Source organism: Tinamus guttatus, unplaced genomic scaffold (assembly GCF_059628265.1).
Source record: "Tinamus guttatus ecotype Peru unplaced genomic scaffold, ASM5962826v1 Tinamus_guttatus_pri_ptg000169l, whole genome shotgun sequence".
NCBI lineage: Eukaryota > Metazoa > Chordata > Aves > Tinamiformes > Tinamidae > Tinamus > Tinamus guttatus.
This window is the reverse complement of record NW_028288703.1, coordinates 25452-48849: the sequence shown is the minus strand read 5'-3', so window position 1 is coordinate 48849 and position 23398 is coordinate 25452. Positions and strand designations below refer to the sequence as shown.

At 48.2% G+C, this 23398-nt stretch overlaps 1 protein-coding gene across 1 annotated transcript in view; it reads right to left on the bottom strand.

The window, feature by feature from the left end:
- Nucleotides 1–23398, bottom strand: part of FGD3 (FYVE, RhoGEF and PH domain containing 3) — an 86109-nt gene that overhangs the window by 41691 nt on the left and 21020 nt on the right. The window lies entirely within an intron of this gene.

Genomic DNA, 23398 nt, shown 5'->3' with positions numbered 1-23398 from the left:
TCTTCCTTACAGACACCCAAAATAAAAGTGAAATACTAAATATAAAAGATAAAGGCTGTTTCAAAAGGGTTCCTCCAAACAGAAATACAAGCGTGCTAGCATACAAGAGCTTTGTACTTGGTACAACAACAGCTAATTTACAGCGAATTAGCCGTGTGTCTGCTGGAAAAAATGTTCCATTCCTTCAGGAGATTTAATCATTCAAGCTACACTTTACTGCTATTTATTATTCCTTCTTGCATAAAATATCAACATTTCCTCAAAAGGCTTGAGTCTTGAAGATCCCATTAAGATACGATCCAGTGGGGAAAAGAGAGGAAAGTGTGATTAATATGTTTGCTTGCCTTTTAATTTAATGCTCTTCATTCATTTCTGTGGGCGCTGTGGAAATAATCCCATATATCTGCTTGCACATAGTGGTTAATGGATTTTCTAATTTGGGGTTTTTGAACTTGTGGCAAGGAGGTGCAGGCTCCATGAAATCCCCGAAGCAGCTTTACTAGTGTGTCATGAGGAGGAAACTGGAACACTAATCCCTAAAGAATGGCAAAGAAAACATGACAAACACTCTTCCCATGTTCCTGTTTTAAAGTGGACGAGTCACCAGCATCCTTCTGCAGCGAGATGAGCTCAGCCTTCCTGCGATATGTTCAAGAACAAGGAATGAGCTTCACAAATGCAACCTACTCCTGGCTACACTTCTATTAAGATCAAAAAACTGAAGTGACAAGCACCTCCATCCACATCAGCTAAACTATTCTGGGTTTACATTAATGGTATTAAATCGGGATGTGACCTTTTGGATCCAGACTTTGAAAGCCAAGCGCTGCAGGCTGCCTGTGAAGATTAGCCGAGGGCTGCTCTCCAACCACAGGAACTTTCACAGCAGTACAGATTTTTTTTTTTTTTAAATTGGCATAAAATATTCAAAAGCTCATTTCACTAACAAAAAAAAGATTCAGATGGCATGAATCTATTTACTGAGCTCTGCCACCCCAGTATGTAACCCATCAATTCCTTGGTTTGGCTGACAGTTTTTGCTGCTGAAGCTTCATTAGCGTTTCCACCAAAATACCTGCTTTTCATCAGATTTGAGACCTACTATTAAAACATGCTTATAGCTGAAATGAGGAATTTATAAGCACTGGTGTTGTTCATAGATATTTTACTTATCACAAAAATGCAGTGAAATGCAGTAGTGGAGATCAGAAGAGGAGGCCAACAGGTTAGCCGAGAGGAGGAGCCCACGCCATGCAACATCCCTCGTGGTTCCAGCGATGGCAGCGGCCGCAGCGCTTTTTAGGGAAACCACTGCAACGTCTTGTTTGCTACTAACAGGCAACCAGGACAGAAGTAAATTAGAATAGTTCCCGTACACGTTCCCTTTTCATGGGCCACCACAACCACTGAAAGGGGCCCTCTTCTCTGGTATCATTTTGCAGAGGTTCAGAAGAAACCCAAGAGCTACTCCTTTTTCTTTCCTCTTGAGATTCAGTGTGGAGGAAGGAGGTCCCACAATCTCCCTTTTTTACTGATAAATACTAGAGCTGTTGGGTGGTTGTGTGCAAGCACACGACACCATCAGAGACCTCTTTTATACCCATGCTAAACGTTACTACCAGTTTAGGTCACTGAAAAGCACAGTGCTCGGACTCGCATTTTACAGGACCACAAAAAGTTTTTCTCTTCTCCTTCACAATCCAGTCAACCAAGGCACAGGCTCCTTTGCTGCTATAACTGAGCCCATGGCAAATGCCTCATGTTGACTGCAGCAAGTTCCAAACTTGGCTCCAAAGGCCTCAGGATTTGTGCTCAGAGGCATCTGTGGAGCAAATACTTAGCTAAGCTTTAGACCACTTCCCTTTAAACAAGGGAAGACCAGCTTAAACAACAACAGAATAAATCATCTTCTAGAAAGTCAGTATTTTATATCATTTGTCTTGTGTAGTGCATGTACACATTACTGCTAAAAATAAAATTGCTGTTCACCTGGAGCTGGCACTTAACCCATGCATCTACTGACACAGCATCCAAAGAGCCAGAGGGCACAATGCATACAGTAACACTGATAAGCACTTAGAAAGACAAAGAGTTTGCAAAGCCCTGCACATCAACATCGTGCTGGCCTTAGAGCAAGAAAAATATGCATGGTTTAAACCACAAAAGTGGCCTAAAAAAAAAAAAAAAAAACTTCATTTAAGCCAAGATCGTTCTCTCTATTCATCTCTGATGTGGCCCCTAAGCGCTGCTTTCTGCACACGAGACAAAAATTCGCTTTCTTTGTGTGTTTTTTTTCAAGTGCTATAAAATGACCTTTGAAAATAAGATTTACTGGATTATTTCACATGGAATTCTCCAAGAGCAAAACCTGCCAGAGGTACAGAGAGCTCCTGGAAGATCGTAGGAAGAGATGGGGCAAAGGGAGCTCCAGTGAGGTGCGGGCATTGCCCAGGTAGCCCAAGCTGCTTCCAGAGATGGGATGTTGTGTTTGCAGAAGGCTGTGAAGTGCTTAAGTCCAACTTTACTCACCTAAACGTCAGTTACAAGCAGTCTCTCTGTTCAAAACTAATGCAAGGAGAGACCAGCAAAGATGATGCTTCCCACAGGTAACTCTTTACGTTAGAATCAGAAAACGATAGGTGCTTAAGACTCTTTCAAAAGCAAAACTTAATGAAAATTCCCAAAAACGCCTATGATGAACAACAGCTCATATTTGCACTACAATAAAAAGTTTGCGATAGCCTTTCTGACAAAATTCAATGCCACTGGGAAACCCTGTCACAACACAGCGCGCTACTCATCCTCAGCTTCATGAATTTTAGATGACATCCTCATCAAGCTGTTTACTCTCAGAAGAAAGACCGTATTTCTCATAGATGTTGTCACATGTTACAGACTACAGTCTGTTTCTTTATTAGACATAAGTCTAATACAAAGATTGCAGGTTCTGCACTGAGCTTAGTCACGGAAAGAGCAGTTCAACCCAACAGATGAACGTCAGGTCCCCTCCATGCAACAACCTCACAGTGACCTCCAGCCTTTGAGCCAGATTCGGCTCTTGGCCTTGGCATCTAGTCCCCACGTACCAGGGTTTAAAAATTCTCCCAGTTTAAAATAATAAGTAACTTGGAGCACTGTGTTAGAAAGCAGCAAGTGCCTGAAACATTATGGCAGGCTACTGACCAGGCAAACTCTACATCCAATATCTACCGCCAAAATTTGCTTTCATAGATAATTAATACCTGCAGGGCATTTTTCCAAACACCCAGGAAGACAAATATGACTTAATTTAATGGCATGCTTGAATTTTTGCCTGCTCAAGCCAAGCTTTCCTCTGGAAAAGCTAATCCCTCTGCTATGCCCAGAAGAGCTCGTTGAAGGCACAGACAACAGTCCCAGCAACAAGCAGATGAGCCTTCCTAGTCCCTTCCACATGGAGCTCCACCACTGGGAATCAAGGTCCTGGAGCTTCCCGGTTCCTAACTCTTTGCTCCTTTACACCTCCTGCAGCATCAATGAAGTCAACAGCACCAAAGGGCACCTTTCACGTAATGTGATATCCGCCTAGTCCGGCTCTGAGAGCACGGGACGACGTTATGATTCCCTGTTCTCTTTCTGAAAAATGAAACTTTCCCAGAGGCAAACTGGCTGCTGCATCCAGAGATGCACATAGTAGCAGTGCTCCTTCTCTACCCTGACTTTGCAATATTCATCATGCACCTCATTTCCTAAATACACATGGTCATCAGGGCGGTAAGCTACCATCACCAAGCTGATTAAAAACTGCTTGCAGGGAAAAAAAATATACATATAAATACAAACAAACTAGAACCTACGTAGCAGCAGGGGCTGTTTCTGCTGCCAGCCTAAGTTTAGGCAACTAGTCACGTATGTACCCCAAAGCGGCCGGATCTTTAGAAGCAGAACTCACCCAGTTGCTAATATTTAGAGGTGTTTGGAAAGCTTGAGGCTGCAAGAGGCTGCAAAGCGCCTTTCCTAGATAACTGCACAGGACTGCGCTCCTCCCCGCACGTGGCTGGAAAGGCCATGCACACAGCCCACCTCCAGCCTCTCCTGGCAGGTTTTCAACACGCACAGCTCAAGCAGCTCCAGATTTTCAGGCGAGACATCTGCTCAGATGAGACATCCTCACCCCCTGCTCCCCGGCAAACGCCTTCCCAGGAGGTTTGCTAGTTGCGAGGAACCCTGCTCTCCCAGCAGGAGCTCAGCAGTGCCAACGGGAGCCTCCGGGTACGGGCCCTGCTGGGAGGGTTCGGAGGTTGGAAGGTGCAGACCACGGCGTGCTGCAGCGCAGCGAGATGCGTGCTGCAAATCAGAGGGAAGGTGCCAGCCCTCGTACCCTGCTCGCTCCAGGCTATTACAAAATCAGCAGCCCCTTCTCCAAGGTGCTCCACAGACCCGCAGCTCCCCGGAGTCCTTTCTTCGGGTCGCTCCCTTGCCCAGCTTTGACAGCGCTGCGCGAGCAGCGCGGCCCGCGGCTCAGGCTGCCGTAGAGCAGGGCGACGGCACCGCACGCGTGGCCCAAAGCGCCTGCTGGCATTAAGAGCAGCCATCCCATGTGGCATCTCTCTGCCACCCCAAACAGCCAAATCCGGTAAAAGAGCGATAGCAAGGCTGTCGCCATGAACTTGCAGGCACAACCAAGAAAACATTTTGTTCAAAAGCAAGCAAGAAGAGCTGGCACTGATTGAGATTCTATGTCGAAAGGGATGCAGATCACTTACTTGCAATCAAGCAGAGACCCCCACATTTTTCTCCTTTGCTCAAACTGTAAGATAACCAGGAGTCAAGCAGATGGGTTCCGGCGGCAGCGCTCGTCTCCCGCGGCGGCCTGGGCAGTGCGCGCAGAGGGACCCACCTCCGCGTCCACTCCCTGCGATCCGCACGGTTAGGTAGCGCAGAGCCTATAAACGTGGCAAGCTCGAACCGAGCGGCTCTACGGAGCACAAGTTACGGGAGGCTGCCGCGAGTCAGCAAAAAAAACGCTCTTTGGGTCAAGTTTCACTTGTGCAGCAAGTCGGATGCAGATGTTTTAAACTCCTGAAACTTTCCAACGCAGAAAAGACAATAAAGCCGGACGCCTCTAAAATAATTTCCGTTTGGATATGGCTCAACAGCGCTGCCAGGATGGTGAGCAGGAGCCCAGTGCCACCAGCCGCGCCGTGACATGGAAAGCGCGTGCGGAGGAAGCCACGTGTGCTGCGGAGCTCGGCAGCAGCGGCTTCGTGGAGCCCGTGCAAGGATTTGGACGGGTATTTCCCACACGCCTCCTCCCCCCCTGCCTGGTGGCAGCTCTCCTGGAGGAACCATATCTTGGGAAATGGTAGAGAGAGAAAAACCAAACGTAAAATTGGTCTATTTAAAGTGGAATGCTTCATTTTAGGGCAAAAATAGTCCCTGGAGTGGCACAGAAAAACTGCTATTTTGTGTCCTTATGAGAAAAATAAAAGTTTGCAAGCCCTGCCAAACTCCTTAGTCTGCTCATCCAAAGAATTCAAGGCTATGTTTGCTGGTAGTGGAAAGCTCTTTAAGCTCTTGCCTTTCACCACCTGAGCCAACATGGCACATTCTTGTATGATATATATTAAATATCTATGATATTTGCTTTACCACTGATAATTCTACTGTTGACTTTAGAAGAGACCAAGGTTTCACTGTTGGTGGTGACTGTCGCATGGTTCCCTGTTGTTACACACACACACGTAACTCTGGGTACCATCACTGCCTCTCGTCACAACATTGTTCTCGTTTCCACATCCTGGTTAACAAAAGTGCTTAACAGAGCAGTATCTCACCCAGGTCACTGTGAATTACACACAAACCCTCCTCTTCCTCCAAGTCACTTGGCCCTTGCCCCGCAGCCACAGATTACTCCACAACAGTTTTTGAAGGAATGATCAGAATTAGCTTTTCAACAGGTCCGCAGCAGTTGCTGCCTCATAACATCAAACTCACCTCTTGCCCTGCTGGTTTTGTACCCTGCAAGCAAATTAAACAACCTGGTGCCCCAAAGCCAAGACTCACCATGTGCATTGATGGCCCAGCACAGGCAGCCCGGACGGATGCACTTGCTTGTCCCCACCTCGGTCACTAGCTCTTCTCACAGACGTCACTAAGCTCACGAGTTACTAGCAAATACTGCCTATAAAAGTGACTCCTACCCTATTCCTATGCTGGTTCTATGTTTACATGCTATAAATACCCAGGAGAAACAATATCTGTGGGTGACAAAAACGATGAGTTTCAAATATAATTCTCTATTACAGCCCTACTCCGAATGGGTGTATAAAACAAATCCCTACTGAGATCTTTACACATATGTGGCAGGGAAAAGACAAATACAAATGTTTTTTTAGAAGCTCAGCAGCTAGAAAATCAGTACACACCATACGGAAAATCAAAATTAAACAAAAAAAGCAACCAAAGGCAGGAAGCCCAAACAGGCACGGCTTGGGAGCTGGGTCCCAGAGGGGACTGCCCAGGCCATAGGAGCGCAGAGCCTTGGGGGACTGTTCACGTTCGCGCCGGTACCTGCTGAGAGCAACGCTGCCCGTGGGGAGGCTTTAACCGCCTTCTGGGACAAAAAGGCACAATCTTGCATTAATCATAAGGAAGAACATCTTTTCCCTAGCAAAAAAGCAGCAGTCATTTTCTTCCTTTGCTTCACTTCCAGCGAGGGTTGGTTTGGCAGCCTGGCCTCCTTTTTGTAGCTATAAAACTAGCAGATAAAAGGAAGCAAAGACTCAGTTCCTGAGACAGGACGTTAAAAAGAGGCTGTCAGACTGGAAGCAGTGAACAGAAAAACAATGCTGAGAATCATCTTGAACAGAACAAGACTATGCTCACTTAGAAGAAAAATAAGAAAGAAGCCACAGTAAAGCATCGCAGAGCATATTCCCTCATCAGAGCTAACAATAGGCATATTAAAACCCCAAAACAAAAATATTTTCTTTTCCTGTATGAAACAGGATGTGGTATCCCAGTCAGCAGCTGGTTACCCTCGGTCTTCTGAGGCTATTAGTGACAAGAAATGCAAAAAAGAAGTATTTTAAAACCTGCGTTGGCTGTTATCACAAGCCAAGGCCGTTTCCTTTGGCCCCCGGGAGCCAGAGGCTGCATCCCTCGCGGGAACGGGAACGTCGCCAGGGAGGCGACCTGCCCTCTCCGGGAGCCTTTGCCCGTGCAAGGACGGGAGCAGCTCCCAGCTACGGGCCGCCTCCACCGAGCACAAGTGTGCGAATGCCGAGAGCAGAACCCTCCAAACGTCATCATCTCTTGGCTAATAAAACTTCCAAGAGAACTAAAAGTTAGCTGGAGTTTGCGGGGGAAGAGCTTTTCTAAGTATCCCCAATTGCTCTCTCCTCTGCCTGCATTCAAGGGCATTGTTTTTAGCTCCGATAGCTTTGGCCTCTCTAACGTTGCCACTACCTGCCCAGGGAGAGACCTCAGAGCGGCACCAGAGCTAAAGCGTGTGCTTCCCTCCACCTGCAAAATGGCAACTATCAAGTTCTTTCTTGCTGTTTCACGACAAATTTGTGTGCAAGTGACTCCTACTTCGCTTACCCCTGTCCACCTCCGAAGCCTGCTCTTGGCTTTCATCTTCATAGTGTGCCCAGACCAAGGAGCCCTTCCAGAACCTTGTTCAATGCAACAGCAGGTCCGTAACATTTCTGAATTGTACACATCAAAACAGATCTGCTCTCAGACTTCTGCAATATAATTTCAAATCTCAAGTGAAATGTATGCAAGGCACAGAGGAAGCAGATTTTCAATTCAATTAAAAAGGAAAAGCTTTAATTTTTCAGTGCAGTGCTGGAGACCTCGTTTGGAGCTCACCGATGTTTCTTAATTTTCTCAAATTTACACTCTGCCTGTTTTCCAGAAAGATCATCAGAAAGCAAACACTGTGGGGCACTGACCACGACACCTCCCAGCTGGAGGGCCATGTTAAGAACCTGCACGACATACCAAAATGAAAAGGACAGGATGAGGAAAGGCTCTCCCAGAGGCAGCATTTAGCTGACTGCTCCCCCTGAACAGCATAACTGCATCCCTCGAGGCTAAAATAGGAGCAGAGCAACCTCCTGTGACACCACGAGCAACCCGTAAAGGAAAAGCAGAGGCTCCTCCAGCTAGTAGGGAGAGCAGGTTAAACGAGGTAAGGACTGCAGCCCAGGAGCGACAGCGGGAGGGTAGGGAGCCGGGGCCACGTCAGCTGCAGCGACGCTGCACGTGACACAGCCCGCGCAGAGGGGCTGCTCCCAGCGCGCAGCCCGTGCAGAGCCCAAGGCGGAGGTGAAACAACGGTCCTGGACACCAGGAACGCAGCGAACGCTCCCTGCTCCTCCTCTCTGCGCTCCCCGCTGGCTGCTCTGCCCCCAGCCGTTGCCTCTGCCCGGCTCTGGCTCCGGGCTTGGCTGGTGTTCCCATCGCAGGTGTGGCCGGCCTAGACCCACACCAGATGCCTCAGTTACCACCACCGAGGCGCAGCACGTAACTGCAACCCCAAACTCGTTCCCACCACAGCAGCCTAAGGCAAAGCTGTCACTTACTGTAACAGAGCAACAGTTCCCTTGGACGCATAACACCCAGAACGGGGCCTCTCTTCCGGGAAGAGGTGCTTGATGCCACCAAACCCACTATGAAGAGACACGCAGAACTGGTCCACAGCGTCCGTGACACTTCCTTCTTACACGAGCACAGAGCATCTTTTTCTTGACAGGTAACAGGTTTTTCATTGTGATGAAAGAGTCCTGATTTATAATTACAGCGATTATGCAAATCAAAGAACATATTTCAAGTTAATGACTCTCCTGAGACCTCACATCTGCACTGGTTTAACACGGAAATAGCAACACCAGAGCAATCCATTACTGTAGAAATCTAAAGAGATTTTATACAAGTTAGACACAAAACAAATTATCCCCAGCAAAGCCATTCCAATTTGCTCCTTCCAGGTGACATGCATGTGGGTGATGGAGCGTTTTGAGAAATCTTTCCCTAAAACAAAGAGAAAGATGGCAGATCTGCAGCTCCCGGGATTATTTATACGGTGGGAAGGAAGAGGGAAGAGCCTCACATTGCTCTCCCTCCAGTGATTACAAGATGAGCGCAAAATCTAGGAAACAACCAGACGCTAATCACAATAATGAAGATCTCAGCCTCCATTTCAAACCAGGTCACACGAAAAAGCTTCGTACGTTTCAAGTCCCATTTTACTAGAAGCCAGTAAATTTACTATTACGTTTTTTGCTAACGACACAAGCGACATGCAGGCCCCTTTCATACTGCTAATTCATATGCTTCTGAATTTTCATAATGACACATTACTATGAGTAAACTCTCAGTTAGCCAATATACAGCATAAAAATTATCCCCTGCTTAAGATTTAATGACAACATAATGCATCTCCAATGGTGCCCCAATTAACTGGCTGTGTTTTTAATCTTGAAATATTTCATTAGTTTTAGTAAGCTAGTAATTACCCTCTGCTCATTTGAAAGTCTATTTAGGTATTAAATTAAAGCAGGTGAAGGCTGCGAGCTTGCTGGTTTTTTGCTACTAAACTGAGTTCTACAGATGCCACCACTTTTGCATGGGAGAGGTGGCTTTTCTGTCATCGTGACAAGCTGTCACCTCATACTGTGGAAGTTAAAAGGCATCAACTTCATTATTATGTATATTCATCAATATACATTTTCTCTTCTTTATGTGATAGCTTTTAATCCTAAAATACACTAAGAGTTTGGTCTACCATCTCAAGAAATGCAACTGGCAACTAGCATTTTCAAATATTATTGCATAGATAATAAAGATAATTATAAACTACGTTACTTGCCCAGGACCTACCTGAATAATTGGGTTTAAAATTACATTACACAAAAGGCACTCCCTGTTTCAACAGTTACTGGTTTTCATGAAATTTTTGCCTCATTAATCCACACTCTCCTCATGAAGATGCTCTCTGCACAGCACAACACACTTGCTAGCAAAGCTGTGCAAGAGCTCCGGCCCGATATGTCACGGCCACGGACAGAGGAAAGGCAACTGCCTTCAATCCACAGCCCCCGGTTTCAGGTGCGTGTTAGTATTTAAAAGGTCGTTTGCACCAGTGATCATGAGGAACATTGGCTAACCTGTCTCCTGATCCCTCCCTCATCGCAGCGCTGACAACACCACTGGGATAGTGCTAGAGGCAAATGGAAAAAACACTGGTTAATCTGTCTGCTTTGCTGGTCGTGGACTGGAGAGGATTTATCCCTGCCCTATAATCCACTTTACCTCCAGAAAGAAACAAATAAGCAAGCAGTGCATTCCCGGGCCTCGACACGCACAGGTCCACATGAGCCGGCCATGTTTCGCAAGGGAGGGGAGGTCACTGCAGGTGATTTTCTCATGGCTTGTTTAAACCCAGCTTCAACACATGCAAATTTCATCCCACATCTGTGGTGTATTTTTCACTGCGGTGCTCCTTCTCTGACTAGAAAAGGATACAACTCCTAAACCCTTATCTTTCCAAGGAGATATTTAGGAAAGCTGCTCTTTGACCACAGCAGTAACTTTCCCTAGCAGAAAGCGGCCATTTTTGGCCTCTTGGCACACGAGAAGGCAACGGTCCTTTGCTTGCCTTCCAGTCTGCAGTCCCGTCTTCCCCGTGGCGCACGCACAGAGCTCGCAATAATCCCCTGCTTGTTCTTGCTCTCCCTCAAACAAGACGTTTCTGTTTCCCTCCTCGAAGACGCTGACACGGCCGTTGTTCAGAGGGAAACGCAGCCCCGCGCTGCCCGCGCACGGCCCCTTCCCTCTCCCCAGCGGCTGCTCCTCCGCGAGGACTCCCCAGCTCACCCCTTCCAGAGCAACTACCAGGCAGGACTTCTCCATGCACCGTCCGATCAGCTCTGGAGCTCAATCCAATCTCACACCTCCGTTTCCAAGTATAACATGGGGAAAATGATGCTCCTTGCGCAATGGAAAGTGTTAGGAAAAAATCGGCAGGTTTACATCAAGAGAAAGGCACCGAGCACAACACGCACCTTAGGGAATGTGACATGAATTTGCAGCGAACGTGTTCAGTAAAAGCAAGTGTGACCAAGTTCAATAATACATAGCATATAATTTGGTTGTAATCTCTGGGTCTTCTTTATCATAGACAAGGTAGGACATTCTTGGTAAATGTTTTGGCAGTCTTCACATTCTTTTAAAGTCATCTGAAAATACGATTAAATAATATCTGAATTCCAGAGTGCATAGTACAAAGCACATGCAATTGTCTAAATAAGTGCCCCAACCAGAGATATCCCCCAAATATTTCAGTTCAGTGATTTCATTTGATGATGGAATTACAATAGCTGTCTAAACCATTCAAAACAATATCAGCAACAGCTTTTTCATAGCAATTACAATTCAAATTGTCCAAGTATTTTAAGTCAGGGTTCTCATTCCTTGCATAGTGTAAAATATGTTTTTTTCCATAACATTTTCAGAATCACAAGTATGAAAGCTAGAGCCATAACAGTGTGTTAGCTTCTGCAAATACATAATGGTAGTTACATTAAGTGGCACAAAATCTCAGTCTACTTAGGATTCTTTCAGAAACACAAACGATAATATTGAAGCATGGTGTAATTTCAAAATTAGTTTTTCAGCATTTGAAAAAAAAATCATTTTAAATGTGAAAAATATTTCTCCGTGTTCAAAATGCACCCGGAAGGCAGCTTGCAGGGTTCACGACGTTTGCATGTCCAGAACAAGCCTCCGCGGCGCTCAGACGACGCAGACGGGTCTATTGACGCCCCGGCCGCCTGCGCGCGGGGGCAGGAGGCTCTGCTCTCCACGGGGAGGTGCCCTACGGCCAGACCGTCACCACCGCTGGGTTTTTACCCCGCCACCGATGTGCGGTGACATTCTACAGATGGATAAAAGACTGGAACTGACACCCTGGGGAATCCAAACCTACTAGGAAGGAGCAAACGCACAGCAGCAGAATTAGCATCCATCTGTAGGGCCAGGTCCAAGCGGCTGCACAGGCACTGCAGGCTGCTGGGGTGAGGACCTGCTCCTGACTCGGCCAATTCGACGTGCAGACCATCAAGTGCTGTGCTGCTGAGTGCAAAAACCCGTGTTCCAGAGAAAGAGCTGGGTCCCCTGGTCCTGCCTGTGATCGGGGGGCAGCAGAAACACCAGGGAAACTCTGGAGCGCAAGGACGAGCTCTGGACATTTACTCTAGTTTTGAAATTGAGTTCACATTTTTCCCATTTCCAATTCTTCCCTCTTGCTCAAAGCAGGAAGGAGACCACTAAGTTGGGAACTTTTTGGAACAAGCAGAGAATTCATTCAGACATCCACACACTGCAGGGACCTCCTCTGCTATGCTGAACAGTAAAAAGCGGGAATTCTAGGAAGGTAGCGCTTCGGGAAGGACAGTGCTGCGAAGGAGGGTCAGTCTGAGAGACCACGAGCGAGAAGCAGCAGCACCATGAGACATGCTGCTCCTCTTGAACCTTAACAGGGCCTGCAGCGTCCCTGGCGGCACGTTCAGAGGGGAGTGCTTTACCCTGCCGGGGAGGGCACTGCGCCGCCGCACACACGGCCACGCGCGGCCACGGCAGCTCTCTAGCAGGAGGAGAACCTTCTCGTTGCACTTGCGTTAGGTACAAATCCCTGTTCCATCTGACACTGCAGTACGAGACAGATGCGAGCAATCAGTTCTCCAGAAGAAACCCAGGAAGTGCTTAGCACCAAGAGAAACAAGTGCCTTTCCCCTCCTGCAACATCTGCTCTCGCCAGCACACCAGCACAGCCCATTTCTCATCCGTTCCAAGCCGGACTCGGGACACGGGCGCCTCCGCCTACTGCAGTTGAACGAGTTACTGTCACCTCGCAAGACCTGCCCGCGCCAGCACCGTGCTGAAAGGCAGCGAGCAAGCCCAAGGGGACAGCTGGGGTGTCACGAGTGGGGCAGCCAACAGCGCACACGACAACCACAGTGACTGCCTCCCCTGCCACGCTTGCACTGCCATCAGCCACGCTCCTGAGCCCCCGGAGGCCGAAAGGCTTTTCTTCCTTTTGGCGTATTCCTAACTGTTTACAGGAAAATAAATAAATAGGTAGGAGTGTCTCAAAGGCCCCTTTCAACACTACCATTCAATTCTTATTCTCAGGCTAGCTGCAAACGGGTGCAAGGTTGAATAGTCAAAAGGACTCTGCCTTCAGCACTGCAGAAGCAGCAAGTAAGTTGTCCTTTCTCACTTGGCTTTACGGTTAAAAAATGGATAAAGATTCATTTCTAGAAGGTTTTTCAAGTGCTTTGTTTTTCAATAAAAATGGAATTTCTTCTAAGAACTGAAAAGAGTTAGAAGTCTCGCTAGGCAATGATAGGGCTTTCCACAAGCTGCACTTGTCCGCCATCAAACGAGAAACATCACTTTAAATCCACCCTCTCTTAGAGGTCCCAGACGAGTGCTCAAGGCGCACGCAGCGGCGCGGGGCAGCAGGGCAGCCGGGCCCGGCTCTTCGGCTGCCCAGCACAGCAGGTGGGGGTAACACAGTAAAACTGCTTTAAGGATCTTGCACGTTTCTGACAAGCACCCACATGCTTTGCTTAGAAGAGCAAAATTTGAAGGTTATAATTACATTAGCAGAAACATCTTGAGCAAGAACGTGCTCATCTGCAAAGCACACAAAGTAGATTTTTTTAACGTTTTAAAGGCCATTTTAACGTGCATTCCCCATCTTTCTCACTGTCAGCCTGCTGCTGTTGTAGCAGCAGTGTGCGCAGACGGGGTGCATGCACGTGGGTATGTGCGAGCACCGGCCACCCCACAGAACCCACCTCCCAAACCTGCCCCGTTGCAGCTTCCCTCAACACAGTTCCCAGCCCTGAACCCCCACTGCACAAACGCTCTCATGTACCCTAGACTATAAGCAAGAATCCTCAAATTAATAAAAGATATAGCCTGGGTTTTCATTAGCTTGGCTTTGCTTGTCCATTTCCTCAGAAGTTCTTGATGAGTTTTTGTCGTTTACTATCGAGGAGGCCCTAGGTCAGTGTTTGCTCCAGATTCCCACCCCTGCGAGCAGAACGTGCGCAGAGGCAGACGCGCTGCGGCGGGTCCCCGCACTGCCGTTCCCCACACCACACACCACAGCAGCTACCTGGGCTTCGCTTTGTCCCCAGCGACACTTAAACCACCTGCTGGCTTGGCGGGATAATTCAGAGCCCGAATCCGATCCTCGCAGCCGGACTGGAGCGAGCTCGAGTCCCTGCGGAAGCTGCTGGGCAGCGGCGGCCGGGCCTCCCTCCACCAGCAATGCTGCAATTTTCCTGCATGCGAGACACTATGGAGTTGCTGCAGTTAAAGGGAATGCAAGTCCAGAGCTTTTTGAAGCAAGCTTGGGTTGCAAAGACACTCTCTAACTGACCACAGCCTCCACATGCAAAGAGACTTCCAAGAGAAGAACTTTTCATGGCCATGGTAGCCCCCATCGAGTCAAGCTCGGAAGGTAGAAAGGGATTTTTTGTTTTGATTTGGTTTTAAGATCAACTGCTGTTTAGAAAAAATAAGAGAAGCCTTCTTCAGGATTCATTCCACCCTTTTCCACAATTCATTTCCTAGCCCTGTCAAGAGGAAAAAAAAAATTCTCTCTCAGATGTTGTCTAAAGTGCTCCTTTTGCTGAAGATGAATGTCCCTTACTCTCCACAAAGAGGACTGTTGTAGCCACCTGCTACACATGAAATATTGAATAAATCCCCGAGTCATTATTTACAGTATTATCTAGAGCTACCTCACGTGCAGCGAAGGATCCATCTACATGTGCCAGAGGAACTGTTCTCTCAGATTTCCTCTGGCCTCACCACTGACGCCGGTGACGCCTTGGTGATGACCTGGTGCGATGCCAAACTCGGGCTTTTGGGGAACGGCGCCGGGGCCTTCAGCAGGACAGCTCGAAGTCCACACACGGCTTTCTGACCGCGGGACTGCAGGGTTTGATGCAAACCAAACACCGAAATTGCCCACTCGAAATATCATAGCTCAATCTGTTACCCTGAGCGATGCTCAAAAACGTGAATTTAGAATCACTGTGGAGCCAACGGGACGCGGCGCGGCGACGCAGCGGAGCGCGCGCGGCTGCTGCTCGCTGTTTGCTCAGCTCAGCCGGGCGCTGGTGCCGCCGCTCAGAGCGGTGCAGACTGCCTGCAGAGAGCTCCCAGCGCACACAGCTTCATTGCTGAAACGCTCTTCTATTGACATTTTTCAACATGTTTGTTTATTAACAGACAGCTTTCAGCAAACACTGTATGTGCCTTCTGACACCACGGATTTCATCCCTTCTCCCTGGGCACGGCTGAAACCGGCAGCAAATGCATGTTCCTAGACTTCCATGTCCCCCTAGATTTAATTAAGTGGCTTAGAAATAAAGCCATTTCACATTAATTTAATGAACAGATCTTATCATATTTGAGAAAGCGCTTTAGTCAGCTCCCGGGCATGTAGGGATGAAGCAAATGCTGAATTTTCCCTGCTCTGAACAAAATCTCACCCCACCTGAACTAAAAATGAGCATTCATCCCAACTGCTCAACTTTGGGCACATAAGGTGGGACAAGTGCAAGAAAAAACTAAAAGGTATTCTTTGGATAATTAAGCTTCCAACAAGCTCAGCTGAGCATTTCTGGGCTCTAGATTGTTAACTTGTATTTCTATATCTTATAATATAATCTATGAATAATCTATAGAATTATAATCTATAGAATTATAGAATAATCTATATCTTATAATGAGCAGCTGCCAGCAGGATACTGCGCTCAGGATAGGCACACGACGCTGCTGCTACGAGAATGCATACGGTAAAAACAGCTGATTTCTATATAAAAGACAGAGCGGTCTAATAAAATAAGGTTACAGACATTCCTAAAAACTCTCAGCGTTTCAAGAATATGCTAAATATAGCTCCAGTCCATGCTCCAATCCTGCCTCCTACGCATCTTTCCCAATCACCATGAGAGGCATTTAATCTAAGCAGTTATGCCTCCGTGTTCACGCATCCCAGCTGAAAACCACTGCCAAAGAGACAAGTAGAAAGTAGGAAGACACACAAGTTCTTCCTGCAAAGTATTTCCTATGCATATTTACCTTAAAGCTAAAAATATATAGATCGATAGATAGATAATTAAACTGGCACTAGATTAAAATGTCATTAATGGAACTATTTCCCTATCTTCCCCTGACATTTTAAATTTAGCTTTCTAATTATCAGTGCAGGGTTTGGGTTACTCAGGGTTTAATTTTCACCCTGGCTGTTATTCATTTCCCAGGAATGCTGGTGACACTAGCGTAGTTTGAGCAATTTTAAACAAAGCCAAGCAAAGGAGAATTCGTTCTAGCATACAGACGAGAAACTAATCACAAACACAAAGAATTAATTACCAAGAATTATTTCCATTGAACTAAAAGCTTACAAATTTTAGGACATTAAAAAAATACATACAAAACAGAAACAAAAACATAAAACAAATCTGCTTCCAAAATGATTCTTACCATTTTGGATACACGGCCACTTTCGGTGGTAGTGCTAGAGAGGCAAGCGTTTAATAGTTTCCCTGATGTAACTTCATCCTATTTTTCCCATATAAATGTGGGTCTTACCATAAAAGAAGTCCTCCTAGCACGGCACTGTCAGCAAGTTTTACTCAGTGGCTTCTTCTAATGCTAGAACTCCTCTGCGGGCACATTTCTGCCACCGAGGAACTTCAGTTTCACAGCCGTACCCGCTACAACACGAGCTGTACCAGCGTCCCAGGACAGCAGGCGGGTGCCGAGCACCGAACCCGACTCCTGCGGCACGGGCCAGGAGGCCACGCGAGGAAGGGAAGCGGTTTGGACACCGGGAAGCGGCAGAGCACTCGAGCAACACCAGGCTGCAGGCACAGCGACGGCAGCGCGCGCCAGCAAACGCTGCGCTTCCCAACGCAGGGCTACGGATACGCGTCAGGAGCGCCGGCAAACACGGGGCGCGACGCCACGGAAGGACACTGGATTTTGCAAGCGTTGCCTCAGCGCAGAAGAACGAGTTACCCATATTTGAAGTTCATAAACATCCTGTCATCAGGAACTCCACTTGGACGAGGGCTGTGCTGAAATAATGTGATGAAAGACCCAAATAATTGTTTCGAAAAGCCCGTTCGGAGCCCCATTACGCTCCCTGTCTGGCACAGGGACACTACAACGACAAGCACGAAGGCAATGGAAAGCACAGTTAGAAACCCCAAACTCTAGCGCTGCCGTTAGAGAGCAGCCCTTCTCCAGCACCGTCACCAACGTGGGAGCCACCAGCTGTCAGCAACGCTCAGTCTTGCCACAGCCCTCCATGACCTAAATATTCACCGATTAGGACTTCCATACATTTAACTCTTCCACAGCCAGCGCCATGATGACCTGAAACTCCTGCTCTCCAAGCAGCTCCTTACATGTCGTACAAGGCAACGGCCATTCACTCCGCTTTCCGAAGGAGCGCTTCCAAAACACAATATTTTAGTACCATCCAACCACGCATCCAGTAGCAGAAAGACATGGTAAACAGCATGCTAGAAGGTAGGACTTAGCACAAAAGCAGGACACGGATGGTGGGACTACACACACGGCTTGACATTACACTTGGCTTGGTCTGCCAAGGAGAGGAGCCATCGTGCTCCCGCGGGCTCACACACCCTGACCCGTCCCTGGGCATTAGGCGTTTGCCAGGTCAATACGCTGATCCCACCGCACTGACGCAGCCCGTCCCAGCATGGGAGCAAGGGAGGGGAAAATGGGCTTTGAGGGAGCCAGCAGGACCACAGCGTGGAACCGGGCTCCAAAACGCTGCTTGCCTTGGTCCAACCCGTAGCACCCTGTGCTCTGCAGGGCCTGGGGAAAGGCTGTGATTTAAACATACATTTGAGGAAAAAAAATAAAAATAAAATAAAAAGCATCATTACAAACAAAATAGCCACAGTTGCATCATCCACTTTCCTCAGACCATGAAATTTCAACTGGCCATTCAATACACGCGGCCCAAGTTATAACCCAGTTGTTTTTGATGAAGCAATTCCTCCAGACCTTACTATTGTTTTTGTGGCAAGCGTTTTGTTTTTTTTTTTTTTTTTTTTTTTTTTTTTGTCAATTCACATTTTTAGTGGAAATGAAACTCCAACTTATCCTATACTTAAATGAAAATGTCCTATTTTGACTTTCATGTGGAATACAAGCATAAAATATCTGAGGGAAAAAAAAGAAAATGAGCACAGAACAATAGTTCTAGAAAAATTGAACTCAATTTTAACAATGAATTGTGACATTTCTAAAAAAGAAAGGGAGGTGGAGAAAAAGGAGAAGGCATCCTATATCCTGGAGAGAATTTCTGGATCTAGAGCAAGGATTATTTCACAAGGGTTCCTTGTGGCAGCCTGCAAACCAGCAACCATCCTGTATTAGGGAAAGACCAAGGAGAAGGTAAGAGTGCAAGTAGTGCCGACCTCAAATAGCAACTTGTTCCAAATAAGATACTGCAAATGAATCCATGTTCTGCTCTGGACCCAAGAAGACTGAAACCAAAGTGGGAATGAATCCCACTTCCAAAGGGACAAAATGAAGAGGGGGCCGGGCAGGGATTGCCTTGATTTCAGGTGCGGAGCAGCAGGCTGTTGAAGCGCTACTACTAACGTCAAGCCACAAGCAGGGCGAAGCATTGGCTGGGATTTCCTTACAGAGCCAAACCCGGCTCCCACGTTGGGAACAGAAGGGAGTGATTTATTCCCAAAGGCAAAACAGGGACCCTCTTGGCTCAGCAAGGAGTCTACCCGGCACGATTACCACATCTAGCCCCGATTTTTCTAGGCGCACAGAGCAGGTAAGAGCCAAAAGGAGTGATCAGAGCAAGTCAGATCTACTCGAGTTGTTCTTTTTCTTTGCTTTTTCCAAATTCATGCCTTTCAAATTTTTGCCTCTGGCATTTATTTAGGTTTCTAACTTCAAGTTTCTTGAAAGCAAGATATGAAACCACAGAAAGCTGCATAACTAACTCCATCAGACTCCTGCTCTTACTTGTTGCTCTCATCACCGATTTATCTCATTGCTTTGAGCCTCCGGCTCAAATAAAAACTGTTCTCAGACACTGAGGATGAATTTCCCAAGCACTGGCCTTTCAGCAGTTGCTGCAGTTGAGAAGCAATCCAAGCACTGTTTAAGAAAGAAGGGAAACAGGCTGGGTTGCACAGACATGCACCTCTTCTGTGTCCAAGAAAAGGGTCCAGCTCTACAAAGCTCTCATATTCCTGTTAAGCCTTAGTTGGAGATTTAGCATAAGTGTTAGATAGAACTTATCACTTTTCTAATTTTTTTTTTAAAAAAACATTACATTATTACTTAACATGGCAGCAAGCAAAACCATCAGTGTGACAGGCAAAGGGGAAACCTCCAGCTCTCCATTCCCTCATGCCAGGCAGCTATACGACACAAGCAAGAGTCTTGATCATGTCGTATTTGCTTTTCAACTGACTTAATACTGAAACATGTTCGCAACGCTGACACAAGAGGAGGCAAGTCCATATGTTCCTGGAAGCTGCCAAAGACACTATCCTGCTCCTCAAGCTTTATGTAGGATAAGGCACAAGCAACAGCCACAATGATTTTTACTCCAATTTATCCAAATTACTGAGGAGAAACCTGCCCCCACCGTAAGTGCCGTATCTTGAAAGAGTTTAATCGCCCTCTCCGGACGGCGCTGGCAGGTCCCCGACGCCAGCAGCAGCGGTGGCCGCCGACCCGCTCGCTGCCCTGGGCACCGGGCAGCCTGCTCTGCCCAGGGGCACCTCCGCTCCCGGCCCCGCGCTGCCGGGAGCCGGCGCAGGGAAGCACGCGGGAACGGCCTCCGGCAGAGCCGCCTGCTGCTCGGAGAACACGGTCCCGAGGAGACCCACGAGCGAGCTCGGCCACCTCGACGGGAAGCGCCTGCCTCAGTCACCGCCCGCGCCAATGGCCTCCGCACGGTCCTTCCTTTCCCAAGGAGGGGAGCCATCCCCTCCAGAGAGCGCACGTGCCCTGTGCACATCAACCTACAGCAGAGCTGGGCCCAGACCTCACCCTGGCTCTGCAGCCCCAAGGCGGGGGAAGGAAGAGCACCTCCACCCCGTCCATGCGTGGTAGGTGCACGAGCACCTCGGAAAAAGGAGGACGGAGGAGCAAGCGGGATAAGCAGCCTGCTTTTCTCCCTTACACCCTGGCTACACAGACATGCTCTTACGCACTAACTTATCTACGAGCCGCCCGTCTCCTGAGGCGCTGCCGCCCCAGGGACCACGCAGAGCTCAGCACAAGTTTTCCAGGTTCCAAACACCAGCTTCCCAAAAAACATGAACGCCTAAATCTTACTATAGGTGCTGACATCCTTGTTGGGATCTCACCTTTGTTTTACAGCACGTTACATTTTTAAACACCTTATACATAATGAACAGTGTTTAATCAGTCAAGCTGTACAAGGGATTTACCTTAAGGGCTGAATATTATTAAAAGCCCAGCAGCAACAGGAGCTGCAAGATGTTGCTTCAAGCATTTCAGAGGAATAAATGACCGATATTCAGAAAACAACAAAACAGAAAAGAGGTGGAGGGACAATCTGATGGAGGTCCCCGTGTTGTCATGGTGACTGCACAGCCATTGTGCACTCCAGGCACATGTGCAAGAAAGCCACATTTTTATGCCTCCCCAGCCAAATAATGCAAGGAAAACAGAAATGCTGCCAGGATGCCACAAGCCAATCGAACGGAGAGGCAATTCTTCAATCAGGCAACATCTCTGAAATATTTTCATCAATACTACAACTGCACTGCAGTTCAGGTCCTCAGATAACAGGAAAACTGAAGCGAGCAGAAGATTAAAACCAATCAGCTGTCCAATCAAATTATCACATAAAATGAGGACACCGTTTAAGACGTTTCTGACAATTGTTGTTTGAGGCAGATGTTTCTGCTCGCAGAGCATTTAACATTGATTACTTACAGAACGGCTCCATGCCCCCGCTCGCAGACGCTGCTGGCCGGCAGCGGGTTGTCTTTCACCGAGTGCTCCTCCTTGCAGCCGCCCCTCGCCCCTCGCGAGCAGCCCTGCTCACACACACCGAGCCCCGGGAGCCTCGCGCCAGCGCTGCCCGGTGCGGGGCACCGCGCGCGGGGAGGCCACGGCAGCAGCCCCGCTCACGCAGCCCCCGACGCTCTGCCCGCGCATCGGCACCGCCAAACACGCCCGATTCCGCGCCGGTACGAGCCAGGCGCCCCACGCGCAGGCATCTGCTACGACACCATTTTCCAAGGGCGAAGGCCGCCCCGCAGGCGGCTGTGCGCGTCCCCGCCGCTGCCCCGGCCCCGCGCGCGCAGCGCTTACCCAGCGCAGCACCGGGGCACGCGAAGGTTGCGCGTCCTCTCCCGCCTCCGGGCCTCCCAAACAGCGACTGCCCATCCACATCCAGCGTGATACGTGTTATATATAAATACCTGTATTTATATACGCACCAACATTTATACGTGTATCAGTGTACTCCTTCCAGGCGGCAGGAATACCCTCAGCCCCTGACAATGCCAGCCCACATGACGAAAGAGCAAAAGTAGTTTTCAGGCTGCAGAATGCCTTGCCAGGGTTTCCATGGAAATAAATGTGGGAAGGGGAGGGGGCTCCGCGGATGACAAATGCTGCCACTCCACGGAGAGGCTTTAACGGGCGGCCGGCAGGCGCCCTGCAGCAGGGCAGGCTGCAGCACAAAGCGCGCGGGGCCGCTGCAATCCCACCTGGGCTTGCTTTCCTCTGGAAAACACATCAGCGCCACGGGGGAACGCGTGCAAACCTGCTGGAAAAGCACGGAACGGCCCAGCTTTCACAGGAGGCGACGCTCTTGGACCCGAGCGCTGCGCACGGGCGCACCGAGGAGGAGTTAGAAAACGCGAAAAGAACTCAATCTGCACGTGGATGTTTTGCGCAGATGGGAATGAACATTCAATTTTTGATTACAAATTGGTTGACAAGGATGAATCTGTTGCAGAGCTAAGACTAGCAAGGACGACTAGTTTCAGGAAAGCATGATAAGGAGCGATATTTAATTAAAAGGCAGGGTGGCGTTTCTGCTACTGGAAATTATAATGCATATTTTGAAATATACCACCTCAGTGGTTTTGTTTCTGTTAACAGAGCCCAGAAACAGCCATAAACAAAAGCAAAGCAGGCAAAGCCAGGGCCGAGGCACCGCTATGCGCCGCGCTCGCGGCAGGGACACCGCGCACCCCCCCTCGGCCTCCTCGCCGCAGCCAACATCAACCCCCGGGCACCGAGGCCCCAGCGAGGACAGGGGGTCAAGTTTAAATTATGTGGGTCTAAAGCACTGCTCCAGGCGCTGAAGTTTAAGCTGGAGATGGTATTTGGGGCAATAACGCCAGGATACACCGGGCCAAAGCTGCGCTCACGCACACAGAGGCTGCGCTAAACACATCTTCAAAGGCTTTTATTCTCATTATGAGAAGGAGGAGAAAAGGACTTGCCAAATACACAAACACAGACACTACATGTAATGAAAAAAAAAAAAAAACCGAAAAAACAGATTTTTAAACAAATAAATAAATAGAAATAGATGGAAATAAAGAAATAGAAATAAAGAAATAAAAGATAAAATCAACAAGCACATGGCTATTTATTACTATGTGATCCTTTGCAATCTCCTTAAAGTTTTTGGTTAGAACTGCTCAAAGAAATGAAAAATTAATCTAAAAGCTACCAGCAACAGGGAGATGGCTGATATCCTCTTGCCAGAAGAAGAAAAGAGAGACATAATTAAAAGAGGAGAGGCCATTGTTAGGCATAAACTAACACTGCAAGTCAAGCACACAGCAAAGCAGGGATCAAGGAGACACCTGATACTTGTTGAGCACCTAGAGCTGCAGTCACCTGCGGGCAACAGAGCGGCGAGCGCTGCCAGCGGCCAGGCCCCGCGCCCGGCTCTGCTGGGGACGCTCCATCTGCAGCGCTGAGATTTGCTGGGGACACTCCATTCGCTCGGTACTAAAAGCCCCAGCAGTTTCAGGCAGCAAAATTCACCAGAAACCCCCAGAGAACAAAGAGGATCATTCAGGCCGCTTGGGAACACTCCACTAACAAGAGAGGCTTCTGAAGGCAATAATAATATTTAACTAACAAATACATAAAAGAACAATTACAGTTGCCATTTTGCCCTGGACCTACATGGGTTCTCCGGCTTCCTGAGCAAAAGGGGTGACCAGGAAACAACACATGATTTGTAGGAGCACCCGCTACAGACAGGGACGGTCTGGGCCGTGCAACGCGCGTCTCTGCATTGAGGTGC